This window comes from Canis lupus, chromosome X (genome assembly GCF_011100685.1).
Source record: "Canis lupus familiaris isolate Mischka breed German Shepherd chromosome X, alternate assembly UU_Cfam_GSD_1.0, whole genome shotgun sequence".
In the NCBI taxonomy this organism is placed as follows: Eukaryota; Metazoa; Chordata; class Mammalia; order Carnivora; family Canidae; genus Canis; species Canis lupus.
Genome location: NC_049260.1, coordinates 38,183,388 through 38,189,718, shown reverse-complemented (window position 1 = coordinate 38,189,718; position 6,331 = coordinate 38,183,388).

The following is a 6,331-nucleotide window of genomic DNA, read 5'->3' as shown; positions in this document are numbered from 1 at the left end:
AGTTTTCAACTCTTTTGAGTAAATACCAAGGAATGCAATTGCTGGATCATATGGTTTGAGTATGTTCAGTTTTGCAAGAAATCACCAAATTGTCTTCCAAAGTGGCTATATACTATTTTGCACTTCTACTCACAATAAATGAGAGATCCCGTCACTCCACATCCTCGCTGGTATTTGGGGTTGTCAGTGTTCTGGATTTTGGACATTCTAATAGGCATGTAGTGGTAGATCACCGTTGTTTTAATTTGCAATTCCCCAATGACATATGATGTAGAGCATCTCTTCGTATGCTTATCTGCCATCTGCATACCTTCTTGGGTGAGGTGTCTGTTCAGGTCTTTTGCCCATTTTTTAATCAGATTGTTTGTTTTCTTATTTTTGAGTTTAAGGCTTCTTTGTGTATTTTGGATACCAGCCCTTTATCTGATGAGTCTTTTGCAAATGTTTTCTCCCATTCTGCGGCTTTTCTTTTCATTCTCTTACTGTTGTCTTTTGCAGAGCAAAGGTTTTCATTTTAATGAAGTCCAGCTGACCAGTTAATTATGTAATGGATTGTGCCTTTGGTGTTATAAGAGAAACTTTATTTTAATTAATTTATTTTTATTCCTTGTCTTCTTTTTCTTTCTTCTCTAGCTTTATTGAGATATAATTGACATATAATGTTGTATACATTTAAGGTGTTCAATGTGTTGATTTGCTGCAGATATATTGCAAAAGGATCACCACCATAGTCTTAGCTAACATTTCCATCAGGTCACATAATTATTCATCTCCTAACTGAAATTTTGTACCTTTTGACCAACATCTCCCCATTTTCCTCATCCCCAGCTCCTGGTAACCACCTCTACTTTCTGTTTATAAGGGCTCAGCTTTTTTAGATTCCACATGTGAGGGAGAGCATATGGTATTTGTCTTTCTCTGTTTGACTCATTCCACTTAGCGTAATGCGTTCATGGTCCATCCAAGTTGTTGCAAACAGCAGGATTTCCTCCTTTTTCATGGCCGAATAATGTTCCTGTGTGTGTGTGTGTGTGTGTGTGTGTGTGTGTGTGACATCTTCTTTATCTATTCATTTGTTGACAGACACTTAGGTTGTTTCCGTATCTTGGCTATGGTGAATAATGCTACAATGAACATGGGGGGTGCAGATGCCTCTTAATATCCTGTTTTCATTTCCTTTAGATATGTACCCAGGAGTGGAATTGTTGGATCAGACAGTAATTCTATTTATACATTTTGAGAAACCAAGGAGAGCTTTTTAAAATCCCAAATACCCAGTCTCCACTCCTAAAAAGTCTGTTTTAATTAGCCCAACTGAGGCCTGGGCGTTAGCATTTTTAAAGCTCTTGTCTATTCTGAAGTTGAGAAGCACAGGTCTAATGCCATAGTTTCCTTTCTTTAGTCTTAAGCAATAGCTTTCTGTGTTTCAGAAGCAAAAATAAAACTATTATTAATTATTTCTGGTGACAACCTACTCTCCTGGTGTCTCTCTTACCTCTCTGACTTCTTTTCAATCACACTTAATGTAGCTGAGCTTATAGCTCCATCCTAGGTCCTAATCTTTTTTTAAAGATTTTGTTTATTCATAAGAGACACAAAGAGAACCAAAGGCATAGGCAGAGGGAGAAGCAGACTCCCTGGAGGGAGCCTGATGAGGGACTCGATCCCAGGACCCCAGGAACAGGACTTGAGCCAAAAGCAGACGCTTAACTGACTGAACCGCTCAGGCGCCCCCAGGTTCCTAATCTTTAGCTGGTGATCTCAATCAGACACATTGCGTTAAATACCTTCCACAGGTTGGTAATTGTGTATAGCAATTGTGTATAGCACCAGCTCTGAAATTGCCCCCTGGAATTCAGGCTTGTATGTGGCATCATCTTCTCTACGTTTTAGCTTGGATGTTTTGAGAATGTCAAACTGAATCTGTTTCAAACTGAATTTAATGATTCCAGCCCTGCCCCTCACCAAGCCTGTGCTTCCCTCAGGCCACCATGGGACAGGAATGGTTCTGGATTTTTCTCTTTGTCACCTTCCACATTTAATTCAGAAGCATGTCCTGTATGATTTACCCTCAAAATTTACCCCACTTCACTCCACGTGCTCTACGTCAACCTTAGTACAAGCTTAATCTGATTGTCTCTGTAAAGACCCTATTTCTAAATAAGGTTGCATTCTGAGGTACTGGAGGTTAGGATTTCAATATATCTTTTATGAAGGGGACACAATTCAACCAATAACAAAACCCAAACTCTCTACACTGGCCAATAAAACTTTGTGATATATACAGCTCCTGCTTTCATCTCTGACACATCTACCACTTGCACACTTCGGCATTTCTGCTTACGAAGTTTACTCTTAACATTTAAATTCAAATATCACCGCTCCATCCCCCAGAGAGACCAACTCTCGTCACCCTATTAACTCAGCCCTCTTTTTGTGCTACTTCAGTTACTCTCTATTTCATCACTCATAGCATATGTCACACTCTGAAGTCACCTGGTGTACATACGGTCTCTCTCGCTGTGGCAGATACTACTGGTTATCTACCCAACCAGTGTTTATCCTCTTTTATCACTAAGAATCTGACTATGTTTAGTGGGCCATGCACCCAGCTCAGGTCACGGATCAGGATAAGCCAGGCCAGTCATAGCAACTGTGCTTCCCTTTGCAGACATTACTATTGGGGTGGGAATGTGGCCACGGTCTGGTCAATGAGATGCAAGGGGAAGCCCCTGGGGTTTCTGGAAAGATTTTTCCTTCTGATTGAAGAAGCAGGAAAAGAGCAGGCTCTTTTCTCCTTTCCTCTTGATTCCTGAATTTAGATGGGATTTCTATAGTTCCACTGGCTATCTTGTGTTCATGAATTAACCTGACAGAGAACAGAAGCCAACAATGCTGAGCATAAGAGTGGAGAGAGCTTGAGTGTCTGATGATACCATGGCCACTGTGCCAACCCTAGAACTACTTGCTTCTTGATTAAGGACCATAAATGTCCTTATGTTTTAAGCCACTGTACTCAAGTTTTTTTTGTTATTTGCCTTGAAAGTGTCTTTACTGACATATTTCTCTGCCATTACCATAGAAACTTTGTCTGTTTGTTCTACAAGCTCACTTTTGTCCTCTCGTTCCCACCTGGTGCCTTCAAAGCCCAGACCCAATGGACTTCTCCTGGACATACCACCTCCAATCTTATTGCACCTTTTGTTTTTCTTGTAGCCCTGGTCACATTCTACCTTGCAGTGTTTTCATAAACAAGCATTTCTCTTTTCCCTGTAGTATCACGAATACCCAAAGAACTGGATCCATTTCCTGTTTTTATTTGTACCCCTTACAAATAGCAACTCATAGCTATAAAAGCTTTGCTCAGTGAATTTTTGTTGAATGGCAAGGGGAAGCATGGCATAGTGGCTAAACCATGGCCTTTTGAGGACAAGAAAGCTAGAGCCCTTATCTGCCATTTGCTTGCTGTGTCAACCATAGGGAAGTCACCTAACCTCACAGAGCTTTGGTCACTTCATTTATAAAAGAGAATAATAGTATTTACCTTATAGGATTGTTGTGTATCTCTCTAAAAGAGATGATACATATAGAATATTTGGCTCAAAGCCCAGCAGAGAGTAAACATCCATTAAAGAGTTATTATTATTATTGATAGGTATTTTTGAACTAATACTATGAAATTCATGAGGATGGTAAAGATTAGTATTCAAGTAGATAATTGTAAACCACACCTAGCAGATTATGCTGGTATGTTGGGATTTTACACAAACACACACACACACACACACACACACACTTATCTTTATCCATGTTGATATGATATCAAATGTTCTTGGTTTTCAGTGGGTACCTTGATAAGTATTTATATATAAGAGCTATGGGTCTTGTGAGATGTCCACATAGGAATTTTCTACCTCTGAAATTTTATAACAGCGACTATAGCAGACTGACAATGACTCTGGAAACATTTGTTTATTTGGGAAAGTAGCTGGGAAGAAGTAAAGGCTATATTTCCATTTGTATGCTAATGATGTTGGTTCACCTAAATTTGGAAAATGTTATGTTCAGGTCAGGACTCTAGGTTACCAACCTCAAAAACTGTCTCTGGCTAATTAAAGCAGAAAGGAATTTATTGTTGGGATCTTTGTGGGTATGATGATGAGGAGCAGTTCACAGAATCACCAGGAAAGCTGGAGATCCAGGCTTGCCCAAAAGAGCAGGCTGCTGAGGGTGCCTCCTTGGACCCTGTGTCCCAAAGACAGCCATCATCATGTGGCTGGGTTCTGTTGCCCCCCGACATTGCCTGTCGTGTCCCCTGGGCTCTCCATTCCCGTGCAACCAGAGAGAATAAGCTTTGGATGTCTGCATGCCTTGGCCACTCCTCCTGAATGGCACATCTGGTGAGCCAGGCTTGGTTGCACCTGGCTCCCCAGCTGCTCAAAGAGGAGAGAGGACATACCTGCTCCCTTGCGGTTCTATGGGGAGGAAGCCAGAGCCGTCTTGGGATTACCCATCCCTTCACGGGTGTTTGGATGCTGGGTGACTCCCATAAATAGCCACTAGTGCTACCAAGAAAGAGACAACCTGAAAGCAGTACCAGAAATGAAAGGCTCAGAAGTGATCCCTTGAAAGATTTCCCATCCAGTTGATGGACATCTCCCTCTCTACACAGTGACCGTTCGGAAAAGCACAATGATGGGATCAAAAGAGTGGCTGTTGCCAGATACCTATTGGTAGGCTTAGAAACAGGTCTTCTGGAGCCCAATGGGCGGAGGCAAAGCCTTTCTCTCAGAAGGGGCAGCAGATGGTATTCTTCGCCACCCCTAACAAGATAACGGCTGGAGGAAGCAGCGGGGCTCTCCATCTGGGAGGGAGCCTGTCTTCTGTGGCCAAGCAGTCAATGTGTTTGCAATCTTTACACTTTCCGTGGTGCTCTTGCAGAAGGGCAGATGGCAGAAAGCTGGAAAAATGCAACCAGGAAGAACCGTACCTCTTCACATTCGTACGGAAGAGACAGAGCAGCTCCAAGAACCCCAAGGCAGAAGAGGGTAGGGTGGAGCAGTGAACATCTGCAGGGAAAGCCACACATTGTTTATTAAGAGAAATGGAAAGGTAGATGGGCATCAGGCTCTGCTCTTTGAAAATGTTGGTGGCCGAAGAGTCAATCCTCCCTCCCAATCTGACCCACAGAATTGAGCCAGAAAATGTGTTCATGACTGTTTCCCTGGCTCTTAGTCAGCTACAAGTCATTTCCCCTTTCAGATTATTTCCATTTTAAGGCCCAATTTCCATTTGCTGTTTGATCTTCTGCTTTTAAGACATCAGCCAATATCATCATCGGCCTCGTGCCAGGTTTTCTTGCAAGGCTTTGAACTTGTCATTTATCCTTTATCCTTGTAGGTGGATTCTGTTTGTAACTGGCTGGTCCCAGGTAGGCAGGGTTTTTGCTGGCAGAGGAAAAGAAAAGGCTTCTTCTGAAAAGGTGGAGGTAAAACTGGAAATCCGGGGATCCCTCTTGTAAACATCAGGGACTGTTTGGACTAAAAGTTCTGTGGCAAAGCAATGATGTGATTATCAATTTATTAATGAATAATAAATGATTTCCTACAGCTGAACATGACAGTTCCGGCATCAACAATTCTATGGAGCTCCCAAGAGAAATTTCTTCTTCGGTTTTAGGATAGATTTACTCTTCCGCGAAGTGCCTTTTTTTTTTTTTTTTTTAATATTCTCAGCTTAATTCTTCACCAGTGTTAATTTAAAAAAAAAAAAATTGTGCTGGGGCTGGGTCCGCCTGCCATAAACTAATTTACAAATGACCCAATGGTTCTTTGTGTCGTCCACCAAAATTGCTCGATGGTTTTCGGTCTCAATTTTCAGCTCTTGCAGGAAATATTTCCCTTTGTATTTTCACAGCTCATAACGGCATTATCCAGCTAGCGAGCACTTAGCCCCCGCTTCCCCCCCCCCCCCCATAGTGACCTTTGCCACTTTTCCACAAAAGGAGCTGTTTTGCGGCCGGTTGGCCTTACCTGTTAGTTTCACACTCGGATATCCCAAGGAGTCAGCAACTACACTTTCCCATTGTTCCTAAGCCCTCCCGAGAGTTTTATTCTAAATGATGCAGATGAGGGCGCTTATTAAAGTGCCATTGTGGATTTCACCGTGGATCCGCCGCTAAAACTCGCGTAATGGATGAACAACCCCAAAAAGAGCTCTCGCCACGCACACGCGTTGTGAGAGAGCAGGGCAGCAGCGTTTTGCACTTGCTTCAACCCTATCGCCTGAGAAGTGGTTCTGATTCCCATCTTTCTCCCCCCGCCCCCCCCCC